Source organism: Chiloscyllium plagiosum, unplaced genomic scaffold, assembly GCF_037043375.1.
Source record: "Chiloscyllium plagiosum isolate Xiang-an unplaced genomic scaffold, Cpla_swu_hap1 HiC_scaffold_3, whole genome shotgun sequence".
NCBI lineage: Eukaryota > Metazoa > Chordata > Chondrichthyes > Orectolobiformes > Hemiscylliidae > Chiloscyllium > Chiloscyllium plagiosum.
Genome location: NW_028270141.1, coordinates 1,669,019 through 1,684,100, shown reverse-complemented (window position 1 = coordinate 1,684,100; position 15,082 = coordinate 1,669,019). Strand labels below are relative to the sequence as shown.

The window sequence follows — 15,082 nt, the reverse complement described above, 5'->3', positions numbered from 1 at the left end:
CTATCCACTCTCTGTACACTTTAGCTCATTTAAAGCTCTGATGTCTGTATCATGTCTTATATCTGACCCTACATCCCCACATCTCCTGTCCTTTACTAGCGATATTGGTGCCTGGTCTCAGAGATCTCACTTTAAAATCTTCAATTTAAACCTTTCCTTCACCCTTTTCCTCAGTTTTGATATTAAACCCATATTCTCCATAATACTCTCCTCCTCCAAGATCCTCATTCAAGCTCAACCCCACCTCTTTAGCAAGCTTTTCTCTTGCCTTCTAATGTCTTCTGTGGCTCACCGTTTTCTAATGATCCCGCTTAATATATCCTCTTTATATCAAACGCACACATTCTTATAATGCCATTAAAACTTCTATGTTTGAGCATTCAGGAAAATATTGGATTAAAACTTCTGGACAGATGCCAGATCGGAGACTGACTATATTTTACTGAAAAGGTAACAATGTTCTCCGATAGCAGTCAGCATTCCCTCCTTGTGTGGTCTTTCTTTTATAGGTTTAGTACTGTGCATGAATTCATTTATTTTCCAATCTCCAGTTTTGACAACAGTTTAGAGATGGAGCATCAACATCTTTTCTCATTTCATAAACTGAATGGGTTTCTATTTTCAGTCCATGTATTCAGCTATCTGCAGTTTATTTCTTTTCATATCATGTTATTTCTTCAACAATCTTAAAAATTCTCTCAAACGTACAGCTCAGTAATAGTCACTGGATGTTGATTTACATGGGGTTTATGGATTTCCTTTTTCTGATGGGTTTACTTTCAAATAGCTTTCTATCAGGTTTCAGTGAATAGTGTGTGTTTCAGGTACAGCTGGTCTCCTCATCAGTCCACTGTGGAGTTCTTTTCAGCTTGGGAACACACACTAATATAGAAACAGGGTATATTTCATAATCGAACTCGCTGGATTACAAAGGCTATTACTTTTGGAATCACAGTGGAGTCAAATTTCTGTGCCAGTAAGTGCTCCATCCTGCTGGGATTGTTCTGTTTTGGTTTTTAGCATTTTTTTTGGCATTGTTAAAGTCTGTAGGTGGGCTTTAAAAACAGAATATAATTAGTCCTGTTGGCACAGGCCACAGGAATTCTTTTCATTTTGTTTTGAACAGAGAAAGTAGAAGCAGCAGGCAAATGCTCTTGTGCTTTCAGGTTTTCCTAAAGATTACGCCCAAAACATTATCCTCCCCTTTCACGAGCTGGCCACCTATGTTATCTTATCGGCATTTTCTAAATTTATCTAACTTTGTTCTGTTAATTTTCCCTTCCTTATTTTTCTCTGTTTAAGGTTTCATTCACATCTAGTTTGACTGTTTCAGTATCTTATCCTTGGTGCCAGCACTCAGTGGAACTATAAACAACACATCCAGTTATTAACAATACGTCTCTACACTAGCTTTCTCAACCCGATTATGCAGCTTTTCATTAAAAATGGACTAAGCCCGACTTTTACTGCAAGTCAATCATGCAATGAGGAAATATAAAACCTTTGAATCCCTTGTTGAACTGCAGAATTGTTAATAACGCAGAAAATTGTGAAAATGCTCAGCAGATCAGTCAGCATCTGAGGGGTCACAAACCACATTAGGGCAGGGAAGAGCTGCAATGGGAATGACAGACAGACCGATGGTCTGGCATGATGGCTTCCTGGTTCAATCTCACTTTGGCCCAATTTTGCAGCAAAAGGATGATTTGGGAGCAAGGGGGGGAGAGGGGGCAGATACACCTACCCTGTGGGCTGAATGGCCAACAAAGTTTGTAAAGAGGCTGCAGAGGCCAATTAAAGGAGTCAACCTCTCCATCCCCAAAGGTGGCTGGGCCAGTTTAGCTGTCTGGAAGTGGTCTCCCAGTAGTGGAACAATGATCCAGGGCACACCTAGAGACCATCCATGTTGGAGCTAAGCCATGTTGGAGACAGGTCACTTGGCCATCAGCAGGATGGGGAAACAAGATCTATATTTCAATTTAATTCTCAAAGAGATAGAGGCATGGAACCTCCATGGGCAGGTGCCTTTTTACTTACCTCGATTGCTGATCCTTACAAGCTGTAAAACCTCTAATTCATCAGACCACAGATTAGGAGTAAAAGTAGGCCATTCGACCCATCAAGTCCACTCTGTCATTCAATCAGATCATGGCTGATCTGATAATCCTCAAATCCAATCTCACAGTCCACCCCATAGCTCATGATTCTCTCAATCAGATTTATGGTCTTTGACAGCCTGTTAGTCTTCCGTGATTGGATGGGAAGCTCTAGACCAATAACAGAGACAGACATTGAGTTGGACCAAGTGACTGCTTTCCTCAACATTGGTCCTGATCCCTGTATCCTACTTGGGAGAGACATTTCTGCCCATTCTTTCAGGTTGATAACACTTCATCAGAACTGGAGATATACCTGATTTTAATCAAATACTGGGAAAATGAGGTGTGGGTGGTGGGAGTGAGAGGAGGCAAGAACAAAAAGGGAATATCTGCATTGAATTAGAATGTTGGATAGATTAATTGAAAAAGCATGATGTTTTGAGGCAAGAACAATGGTAATTAGGCACAAAAAAAAAATTGGGGTCTAGAGGATGTGAAAATGGCAACGACAGAAACTTTATCAGCTGCCTCAAAAAAATGGGAACAGTGGTTAGTGATCTGAAATTGTCAAAGTCAACAATAATTTTGGAAAATGTAAAGTACCTGAATGAAAGATACTGTGCTGTTCCAATAGCTTCACAGGAGGGAAAGGACAGAGAGGCTGAATGGGAGTGAATTAAAATATGAAATACCCCTGGAGTAGAAATGAGAATAGACAACGATAGCTCTTGCTCAACAATCAGTGAGTCATGCAGTGAATGAATGTGAACACTAACCAAGGACTCGAACAGAGAGCTCTCAAAGGTTGGATGTTACATTGATATGTATCATTAAGAATTATTACTAAACAGTTCTCTGAAACATGTAGTGTAAAAAAGGAAGAAAATCAGAAAAAAAAACTTACCTTGATTTACTGCGGAATTCCCCTGAAATGTGTCCAATTGCTTAAGTAGTCTTGTTGAAAACAGCTTCAAACTGATGAATATCCAATCCTCACTAATGGGTCCCTCTGTTGTGTGTGTGTGTGTGTGTGTGGGTGTGTCTGTGTGTGGGTGTGTCTGTGTGGGTGTGTGTGTATAAAACAGACCACTCAGGGAGTCCAGGTTGCTAAGGAAACATGCAGATTTTCATGCATGTTATAGTCTGGACCTCAGGGTAATGACGACTGAAGGCCCTATGTTGTGGTCAGGAACTCCTCTGGATTTCACTGTCCGCCACTGCTGGAAGTTTGATATTCAGTCTGATTGGTATCTCCTTGACCATTGGAGTCCAAGGTGAGATACTCAAACCTGAAACCTTTGGGTCAGGAGCACAGTTGTGTCTCACTGGGCCACAAGGTCTCCATCTAAACAGAGCAGCCAATTCGAATGGTCCCATGTGGATTCACCAAGTTCCACCATTTAGAAATCCACTTCACTATATTTAAATTCATTCATTACAGCTTAGCACATTCACTTGATTTGTATGTATCACTCAGAATGCCACAATCTTTGTTTATCAGGCTTGGTGAAGGCTCTTATGGTACAGTGGTTGTGTCCCTATCTCTTATCTTGAAGGCCAAGGTTCAGGTCCCACCAATTCAAGAAGTATGCCAGAATATATCTGAACAAGCTCAGTGTTATCAGTTTTCTTTTCAGAAACTGTTACAGGTCAGAATGCGCTGAAATCTGACACAATACCTGATTGGGCAGCTGCAGTGAAAAGTTGCAGGTCTTGAAATGTATCAAAGCAATCACTGGATAAGGTCACCATGAAACCAAGAAGCAGGGGTAGACTCGGAAACACAACTCTTTGAGGCTACATGTACTGGGTGCTGACGCAGGTCCATCGTCCACTAGAATTTCCTTCAAGACTATGCCTGTCATGAACTCCTTTGTTACCAACATTTTGAGCACAACGCCTCCTGATTTGGCAATACTCTGCATCTTGGTCAGGGAGATGCAGAGTACCATCCACCTTATACTACCGGGGGAATTGGTCAAACATTCCGTCTCCGGGAGCACTAACATGGTCACCAATACCCTGGCACCACTTCGACCAATTGACCACACTACAGAAAAACAATCCCTCGACATTTCTGGTGGTCCAGGATGAACCCTTATGAAGCATTACCAAATCCATCTAATACAGGAAGCTCTTTTTGACTAAATTTCTTCATCCCTTTTGCTATTGCACTGCCAAAGCAATTCGATGTGGACAGTCACTAAGGTGCTTCACATACATTTACATCCTTGAAGAAAGTACTGAAAGGCAAAGAGTTTGACTCTCTTTGCAATCTGTCCACATCACTGTGTTGTTACCAACTCTTTTGAGAACATCAAGCTGCTCAGTGAGCTAGTAGGAGGTCATTGTGCATTAAGTGGGCGGCATGGTGGCACAGTGGTTAGCACTGCTGCCTCACAGCGCCAGAGACCCGGGTTCAATTCTTGACTCAGGTGACTGACTGTGTGGAGTTTGCGCATTCTCCCCGTGTCTGCGTGGGTTTCCTCCGGGTGCTCCGGTTTCCTCCCACAGTCCAAAGATGTGCAGGTCAGGTGAATTGGCCATGCTAAATTGCCCGTAGTGTTAGGTAATAAGGGGTAAATGGAGGGGTATGGGTGGGTTGCGCTTCGGCGGGGCGGTGTGGACTTGTTGGGCCGAAGGGCCTGTTTCCACACTGTAAGCAATCTAATCTAAAAACCCAAGCCTGCATAAACCATGAAATGGAAGGCAAACCAAATGGATGTGAACTTGTCATTGTCTTGGTGGATATCCATCCCAATATACAGTACACACACTGATCATCGTCTCACAGAAACCAAACATTAATACAGTTTCATGATCTACGTAGCAGAGTGCAAATTCTCTTTTGATATTTGCAAACTGTGAACATTCGTTTTGGAAACAAAACAACTTGATTTTTCCATGAAGAACAATAATCTGCTGACAGTGGATGGCTTCCTATATAGTGGGCCTTGATTTTCAATACTGAATTAAATTGAATTTGAATTTATTGTCGCATGTACCGAGGCACAGTGAAAAGTTTTGTTCACAAGATGTGCCAATCCTGATCAGTCAGCTGTATTGATGGAATACTTTTCTTTTATTTCTAACACTTTTTGCTAATTAGCTTTTCATCAAATAATTTGGAGAAATGAGTGGTCTAATTTCCTAAGGTTTATTGGTGTGACATTTTCCCAAGAACATGAGATAAGAGCAGGAAGTTTGGCCTGGACCATCACTTAATACAATCACCCCTGACCTCGGATATTCTAAGTCATTCACCATTTCTCTTGGTATTCTGAGAGCACAAAGATTTGCCTATCACAACCTTAATTATATTCAACAATGTAACATCCACAACCTTCTAAGGTAAAGAATTCCAAAGACTCACAACACATTGAATGAAGATGTTTGTTTCTTATCTTAGTCCTATATAACTGTTGTCTTATTCTGAGATACTATGCCACTCATGTTTTCAATTCCTCAGCCAACAGAAACCTTACAGTTTCTTAGTGTCAAGTGCCTTCAGAATTCTGCGTATCACAATGAAATCACCTCTCATTCTTCTAAAGTCCAGATATTATAGGAGAGACTTACTCAGCCCCTCATCAGAGATTAAGCAGTTTAAAGCACTTCACACCTAACAATGCTATGCAAACAAACATTGTGACATTAACAGAAGAGATGACATAGAAAATCCATGAAGCACAGACTTTTATAAAAGAATTCTGTGAGTTTGTTTACACAAGTACTGAAATGTGCGAACTTTGCTTGATTAATATCTTTATAAAATTGTGCAGTAAGCTTTATTTTCTCACACCTCTTTTGATAAGGTTTCAAGGATTAAGAACTGACAAGTGTTCAATGCTTCAGATTTTGTTAATTTAATGATCTGTTTGACACTTTTATACAGTTGTCAGAGCACTGACATTTAAAAAAAAATTATTAGTGGGTTTCTTAGGGGTGTCACATATTCCATGATGCCCACAGGGGTGACTGATTCTGTCCATACCGAGTGAATGTGCACACAAGGACTATGAACTAATGTGGAAGCAATAAGGGCCACTGGGGATAACTGGATGAGATGAGTTAGCATTAACTTAGTATCAAGACTGTTTGATGCCATGTTAGTGAGTGGTGAAGTATGAATTGGCATTTTGAAGTTCCCTTTCAAAAGCTTTCACAAGCAAAAGAAGGGCTCATGCCCGAAACGTCGATTCTCCTGCTCCTTGGATGCTGCCTGACCTGCTGCGCTTTTCCAGCAACACATTTTCAGTTCTGATCTCCAGCATCTGCAGTCCTCACTTTCTCCACAAGCAAAGTACGGTCTACTAAACATCTGACAGGTCGTGAACCATGAGTCATGGAAACATCGGCCTGATTCCTTGAAAATTGTTCGGGGAGTGACCCAGGAGAAGGTTAGCCCTAAAAGGGAGATGGCCAGTCTGGGAATGCAGAATGTGGTCTCACTACCTGCACCCTCATCCCATACCATTGTAAATAGAGATTGCCAGGTATAATGGTGAGAATCCCAGAAGCAGTTCTGCCCAACATTATCAACAATACCATTTCTTCTGACTCCCCAAAAATTTTTCCCACAGTGTACAGAACTGTCCACTGGGTAGGAGCTGGTCAGAAGTGAATGAGGCCTTCTACAAACATGATAGAGTAACATTCAGTCGCCTTATTTTGTAGGCAACGTGAATTACTCCCAGAATGGGAGGTGTGACATTGTTAATCAAGGGTAGTATTACAGCAGCTGAGAGAACATTTGAGGACTCATTCACTGAGGGAGTTTGGGCTGAGGTTAGAGACTGGAAAGGATAGGTCACCCTGTTGGGAGTTTTCTACAGACTTCCAAATTGTTCGAGGGATTTAGAGGAAAGGATAGCAAAGATGCTTCTTGACAGGAGTGAGTGTAACAGGGTGGTTGTTAAGGGGGACTTTAACTTCCCTAATATTGACTGGGAATACTATAGTTCGAGTATTTTAGATGGGTCAGTTTTTGTTCAATATGTGCAGGAGGGTTTTCTGACACAGTATGTAGACAGACCAACAAGAGGCGAAGCCACATTAGATTTGGTACTGGGTAATGAACACCGGCCAGGTGTTAGATTTGGAGGTAGGTGAGCACTTTGGCGACAGTGACCACAATTTGGTTCTGTTCACTTTAGTGATGGAAAGGGATAGGTATATACCACAGGGAAAGAGGTATAACTGGGGGAAAGACAATTATGATGCAATTAGGCAAGATTTAGGATGCATAAGATGGGGAAGGAAATTTCAGGAGATGAACACTCTTGTAATGTGGAGCTTATTCAAGGAACAGCTACTGCAGGTCCTAGATACCCATCAGGCAGGGAAGTAGTAAACCATGGCTCCCTCTCTCGAAAACTAAAGAAGTTGAAGCTCTTGTCAAGAGAAGAAGAAGGCTTATGTGAAGATCAGGCATGAATGCTCAGTTAAGGGGCTTGGGAGTTCTAAGTTAGCCAGAAAAGGTCTAAAGAGAGGGCTGAGAAGAGCCAGGAAGGGACATGAGAAGTTGTTGGCAGATAAGATCAAGGAAAATCCTAAGGCCTACTATAGGTATATCAGGAATAAAAGAATGACGAGAGTAAGATTAGAGCCAATCAAAGATAGTAGTGGAAAGTTGCATGTGGAATCGGAGGATAAAGGGGAAGCACTTAATGAATACTTTTTGTCAGTATTCATATTGGAAAGGGGCAATGTTAGTGAGAATACGGAGATATAGACTACAAGGTGAGATGGGATTGAGGTTGACAAAGAGGAGGTTTTAGCAATTTTGGAATATCTGAAAATAGATAAGTCCCTGGGCTAGATGGGATTTATCCTCGGATTCTCTGGGAAGCCAGGGAGGAGATTGCAGAGCCATTGGCTTTGATCTTTATGTCATCATTGTCAACAGGAGTAGTGCCAGAAGACTGGGGGATAGCAAATGTTGTCTCTTGTTTAAGAAGGGGAGTCAGGACAACCCTGGTAATTATAGGCCAGTGAGCCTTACTTTGGTTGTGGGTAAGGTGTTGGAAAAGGTTATAAGAGATAGGATTTATAATCATCTGGAAAGGAACAATCTGATTAAGGATAGTCAAGACGGTTTTGTGAAGGGTAGGCCATGTCTCACTAACCAAGGTGACCAAACAGGTGGATGAAAATAAAGTGGTTGATATGGTGTATTTGGACTTCAGTAAGGCGTTTGATATGGTTCCTCACGGTGGGCTATTGCACAAAATACAGAGTTTCAGGATTGAAGGTGATTTAGCGAATTGGATCAGACATTAGCGAGCTGAAAGAAGGCAGAGGATGGGGGTTGATGGGAAATGTTCATCCTGGAGCTCAATTACTAGTGGTGTGCCACAAGGATCTGTTTTGGGGCCACTGCTGTTTGTCATTTTTATAAATGATCTGGATGTGGGCATAGAAGGATGGGTTAGTAAATTTGCAGATGACACTAAAAGGCAGAGTTGTGGATAGTGTCAAAGGATGTTGTTACAGTTGTTATGGGGGATTTTAACATGCAGGTAGACTGAGAGAATCAGGATGGTATTGGACCTCAAGAAAGAGACTTTGTGGAGTGCTTCCGAGATGGATTCTTAGAGCAGCTGGTGCTGGAGCCGACCAGGGAGAAGGCAATTCTGGATCTGGTATTGTGCAACGAACCAGAATTGGTCAGAGACCTCGAAGTGAAGGAGCCATTGGGAAGTAGTGACCATAATACAATAAGCTTCAATCTGCAATTTGAGAGGGAGAGGGTACAGTCGGAAGTGACAGTACTTCTGTTGAATAAAGGGAACTATGGAGCTATGAGGAAGGAGCTGGCCAAAGTTCAATGGTGCAATACCTTAGCAGGGATGACCGTGGAGGAACAATGGCGGATATTTCTGTGTATAATGCAGAAGTTGCAGGATCAGTTCATTCCTAAAAGGAAGAAAGATCCCAGGAGGAGGCATGGGCGGCCGTGGCTGATGAGGGAAGTTAAGAAACATATAAAGTTAAAAGAGAAAAAGTATAACATAGCTAAGATAAGTGGGAAAACGGAGGACTGAGAAGCTTTTAAAGAGCAACAGAGGATTACTAAGAAGGAAATACGCAGAGGAAAAATGAGGTACGAAGGTAAACTGGCCAATAATATAAAGGAGGATAGTAAAAGCTTTTTTAAGTATGTGCAAGGCAAAAAAATGATTAGGACTAAAATTGGGCCTTTGAAGACAGAAACAGGGGAATATATTACTAGGAACAAAGAAATGGCAGAAGAATTAAATGGGTACTTCAGATCTGTGTTCACTTGGGAAGACACAAGCAATCTCCCTGAGGTAACAGTGGCTGAAGGACCTGAACTTAAGGGAATTTATGTTTGCCAGGATTTGGTGTTGGAGAGACGGTTAGGTCTGAAGGTTGATAAGTCTCTGGGGCCTGATGGTCTGCATCCCAGGGTACTGAAGGAGGTGGCTCGGGAAATCGTGGATGCGTTGGTGATTATTTTCCAGAGTTCGATAGATTCGGGGTCGGTTCCTGAGGATTGGAGGGTGGCTAATGTTACACCACTTTTTAAGAAAGGTGGGAGAGAGAAAGCAGGAAATTATACACCAGTTAGTCTGACCTCAGTGGTGGGAAAGATGCTGGAGTCTATTATAAAGGATGAAATTACGGCACATCTAGATAGTAGTAACAGGATAGGACAGAGTCAGCACGGATTTATGAAGGGGAAATCATGCTTGACTAATCTTCTTGAATTTTTTGAGGATGTAACTCTGAAGATGGACGAGGGAGATCCAGTAGATGTAGTGTACCTGGACTTTCAAAAAGCTTTTGATAAAGTCCCACACAGGAGGTTAGTGAGTAAAATTATGGCGCATGGTATTGGGGGCAAAGTACTAGATTGGATTGAAAATTGGTTGGCTGATAGGAAACAAAGGGCAGTGATAAACGGCTCCATTTCGGAATGGCAGGCAGTGACCAGTGGGGTACCGCAGGGATCCGTGCTGGGACCACAGCTTTTTACAATATATGTTAATGATATAGAAGATGGTATCAGCAATAACATTAGCAAATTTGCTGATGATACAAAGCTGGGTGGCAGGGTGAAACGTGATGAGGATGTTAGGAGATTACAGGGTGACCTGGACAAGTTAGGTGAGTGGGCAGATGCATGGCAGATGCAGTTTAATGTGGATAAATGTATGGTTATCCACTTTGGTGGCAAGAACAGGAAGGCAGATTACTACCTCAATGGAATCAATTTAGGTAAAGGGGCAGTACAAAGAGGTCTGGGTGTTCTTGTACACCAGTCAATGAAGGGTGTGGAATCAAGTGTTATGGAGATAAGGCAGGAAGAGGATACTGTTTAGGAATGATCAGCCATGATCATGTTGAATGGTGGTGTAGGCCCGAAGGGCTGAATGGCCTACTCCTGCACCTATTGTCTATTGTCTATTGTCTATTGTGGGTTACAGAGGGACATAGGTAAGATGCAGAACTGGGCTGAGAAGTGGCAAATGGAGTTTAATGCAGAAAAGCGTGAGGTAGTTCACTTCAGAAGAAATAACAGGAATGCAGAGTACTGGGCTGGCAGTTAAGATGAACAGAGAGATCTCAGTGTCCTGGTGCATAAATCCCATCCAGATTGATAGGGTTGTTAAGAAGGTATATGGTGTGTTGACGTTTATTGGTAGGGAGATTGAGTTTCAGAGCCATGAGGTCATGCTTCAGCTGTACAAGACACTGGTGCGGCTGCACCTGGAGTATTGTGTACAGTTCTGCTCACCGCATTATGGGAAGGATGTGGAAGCTTTGGAAAGGGTTCAGAGGAAATTTACTAGGATGTTGCCTGGTATGGAAGGAAGGTCTTACAAGGAAAGGATGAGGGAACTGAGGCTGTTTTCATTGGAGAGAAGAAGGTTGAGAGGTGACTTAATCGAGACATATAAGATAATCAGAGGGTTAAATCGGGTGGACAGTGAGAGCCTTTTTCCTCAGATGGTGATGGCTAACATGAGGGGACATAGCTTTAAACTGAGGGGTGATAGATATAGGACAGATTTTAGGGGTATCTTCTTCACCCAGAGTAGTAGGGGTGTGGAACAGCCTGCCTGCAACAGTAATAGACTCACCAATGTTCAGGGCAGGCAGCATCAGGAGGCTGGGGGAACACAGCAAGGCAGGCAGCATCAGGAGGGAGAGGGACACAGCAAGGCAGGCAGCATCAGGAGGGAGAGGGACACAGCAAGGCAGGCAGCATCAGGAGGGAGGGGAACACAGCAAGGCAGGCAGCATCAGGAGGGAGGGGAACACAGCAAGGCAGGCAGCATCAGGAGGGAGAGGGTCACAGCAAGGCAGGCAGCATCAGGGGGGAGGGGAACACAGCAAGGCAGGCAGCATCAGGAGGGAGGGGCACACAGCAAGGCAGGCAGCATCAGGAGGGAGGGGAACACAGCAAGGCAGGCAGCATCAGGAGGGAGGGGAACACAGCAAGGCAGGCAGCATCAGGAGGGAGAGGGTCACAGCAAGGCAGGCAGCATCAGGAGGGAGGGGAACACAGCAAGGCAGGCAGCATCAGGAGGGAGAGGGACATAGCAAGGCAGGCAGCATCAGGAGGGAGAGGAACACAGCAAGGCAGGCAGCATCAGGAGGGAGAGGAACACACCAAGGCAGGCAGCATCAGGAGGGAGAGGGACACAGCAAGGCAGGCAGCATCAGGAAGGAGAGGAACACAGCAAGCGAGGCAGCATCAGGAGGGAGAGGAACACAGCAAGGCAGGCAGCATCAGGAGGGAGAGGAACACAGCAAGGCAGGCAGCATCAGGAGGGAGAGGAACACAGCAAGCGAGGCAGCATCAGGAGGGAGAGGAACACAGCAAGGCAGGCAGCATCAGGAGGGAGAGGAACACAGCAAGGCAGGCAGCATCAGGAGGGAGAGGGACACAGCAAGGCAGGCAGCATCAGGAGGGAGAGGGAACACAGCAAGGCAGGCAGCATCAGGAGGGAGGGGCACACAGCAAGGCAGGCAGCATCAGGAGGGAGGGGAACACAGCAAGGCAGGCAGCATCAGGAGGGAGGGGAACACAGCAAGGCAGGCAGCATCAGGAGGGAGAGGGTCACAGCAAGGCAGGCAGCATCAGGAGGGAGGGGAACACAGCAAGGCAGGCAGCATCAGGAGGGAGAGGGACATAGCAAGGCAGGCAGCATCAGGAGGGAGAGGAACACAGCAAGGCAGGCAGCATCAGGAGGGAGAGGAACACACCAAGGCAGGCAGCATCAGGAGGGAGAGGGACACAGCAAGGCAGGCAGCATCAGGAAGGAGAGGAACACAGCAAGCGAGGCAGCATCAGGAGTGAGAGGGACACAGCAAGGCAGGCAGCATCAGGAGGGAGAGGGACACAGCAAGGCAGGCAGCATAAGGAGGGAGAGGGACACAGCAAGGCAGGCAGCATAAGGAGGGAGAGGGACACACCAAGGCAGGCAGCATCAGGAGGCTGGGGGAACACAGCAAGGCAGGCAGCATCAGGAGGGAGGGGAACACAGCAAGGCAGGCAGCATCAGGAGGTGGCAAAATCGACATTTGGAGTGTAACTTCTTCTTCCCAGTCTGACAGTTAGACACACCATTGGTCTGCCATTCTCACATTGCAATCACTTAATCTGAACTATCAATATCTTTTCTCCCTCAGCACTCGACAGCCCACACCACCGACTCCACATCACCCTCATCCCCCAACAACTATTGTAAAAATGCTGTGACCTCCGCACTTTACCAGCTCTGAAGAAGAGTTACCTAGACTGAAAAATCAGCTTGCTCTCTCTCCATGGATACTGCCTGACCTGCTTTTGTTGTTTTCAGTACACATTCTAGCACCAGCAGTGATTTGCTCCAACACTATTAATGATTTTGATCCATTTTACAATCTTAACCAGTTTGAAACATTCCACCAGTAAGACAATGATTGTTTTTCTGTGGTGGAAATTGCCACACAAATTTGGGATGCCAACAAACATTTCATCAATATTGGTTTAATAAAACATTAATATTTTGATTAATTTTACTAATACAGCAAGGAGTTTACAAATTGAAGTTTACTAGCCGTTTGGAGTTTGTAGATGGAGTTTAAACTGAGAGGAACAATCTTCTATCAATTGTACTATTCCTTCCTCAACTATGTGAAATTATCTAAACTTACAGGGACCGGAAGAGATTAAACATTGACAATCTAGAATTGGCTGCCATCTGAAGCTTTCAATATCAAAACAAGATTAAAGCAAGCTTACTGGTGAAAAGGTGAATTGGTACACAACTCTACAAACTGAAAGAAATCCAGGTAAATCTCTGTTCCACTTGGAGGGAATACTTGGAGCCTTGGACAGAATGAAGGGAAGAGGTGAAAGGTCAGGGGTTACATCTCCTGTATTTGCACAGAGAAGTGCTTCAGTGAAGGGAGTGGCCAGGTAGGTGACAGAGGAGCAGATCAGGTGATCAGAAATGGTCCCTTCAGAATACTGTAGGGAGAGGGCAGGGAAAGATACGTTTGGTGTGACATCATGACATCAGAAAATTTAAATTTGAAATAGATAAACTTTCAAGAGGGCGAGAATACAAGAGCAAAGATGTACTGCTGAGGCTGCATAAGGCTCTGGTCAGACAACATTTGGGCTATGTACCCATGAAAGGCCTAGCAAGGAGTCCAGAGGAGATTTACAAGAATGGTCCGAGGGATGAAGGGCTTGTCATGTGAGGAGCGGTTGAGGACTCTGGATCTGTACTTGATAAAGTTTGGTAGGATGAGGGGAGGATCTGATCGACCCTTATAGAATATTGAGATGTCTGGATAGAGTGGATGTGAAGAAGATGCTTCCACGAGTAGGAGAGACTAGGACCAGAGGGCACAGCCTCAGAGTGAAGGGATGACCCTTTAGAACTGAGAGGAGGAGGAAATTCTTCAGCCGGAGGATGGGGAGTCTGTGGAAGTCATTGTTGCAGAAGGCTGTAGAAGCAAAGCCTGAGTGTATTTAAGACAGAGATTGAAAGGTTCTTAATTAGCAAGGGGTTCAAAGGTTAGGGAGAGAAGGTGGGAAATACGGATTGAGAGACATATTAGCCATGATTGAATAGCAGAGCAGACTCAGTGGGCTGAATAGCCTAATTCTGCTGCTACGTTTTATGGTCTTATGATTAAGTAAAGATATTAAGGGATATGGGCCAAAGGCAGGTATATGGAGTTAGGCCACAGATGAATGGCAGAATTGATTCAAAGGGCTGAATGGCCTACTCCTATTCTCATATTATAGCTGGGGTAAGGGAAATTATGATGCGGTGAGGCATGACTTAGGATGTGTGGCTTGGAAAAGTAGACTCCAAGGCAAGAGTGTAAATGATATGTGGAACTTGTTCAAGGGGCAACTATTGAGTGTCCTTGATAATTATGTACCTGTCAGGCAGGAAGGAAAGGGTCGTGCGAGGGAGCCGTGGTTTAATAAGGAATTGGAATCCCTTGTTAAATGGAAGAGGGCGGCCTATCTCAAGATGAGACGTGAAGGTTCAATTGGGGCGATTGAGAGTTATAGGGTAGCCAGGAAGGACCTGAAGAGAGAGCTAAAAGCAGCAAGGAGGGGACATGAAAGGTCCTTAGTAGATAGGATTAGGGAAAACCCTAAGGCTTTCTATAGGTATGTTAGGAATAAAAGAATGACTAGGGTAGGAATAGGTCCAGTCAAGGATAGTAGGGGGAAGTTGCGTGTGGAGGCGGAAGAGATTGGGGAGACACTGAATGAATACTTTTCTTCAGTATTCACTCAGGAACAGGGCATTGTTGTCGATGAGAATACTGAGGCACAAATAAGTAGAATGGATGGCTTTGAGGTATGTAGAGAAGAGGTGTTGGAAATCCTGGAAAAGGTGAAAATAGATAAGTCCCCTGGGCCTGATGGCATTTATCCTAGGATTCTCTGGGAAGCAAGGGAGGAGATTGCAGAGCCATTGGCCTTGATTTTTATG

General features: G+C 44.2%; 1 protein-coding gene across 9 annotated transcripts in view; it reads right to left on the bottom strand.

The window, feature by feature from the left end:
- Window positions 1-15,082, bottom strand: part of asxl2 (ASXL transcriptional regulator 2) — a 342,366-nt gene that overhangs the window by 120,703 nt on the left and 206,581 nt on the right. The gene's annotated exons all lie outside the window — the stretch shown is intronic.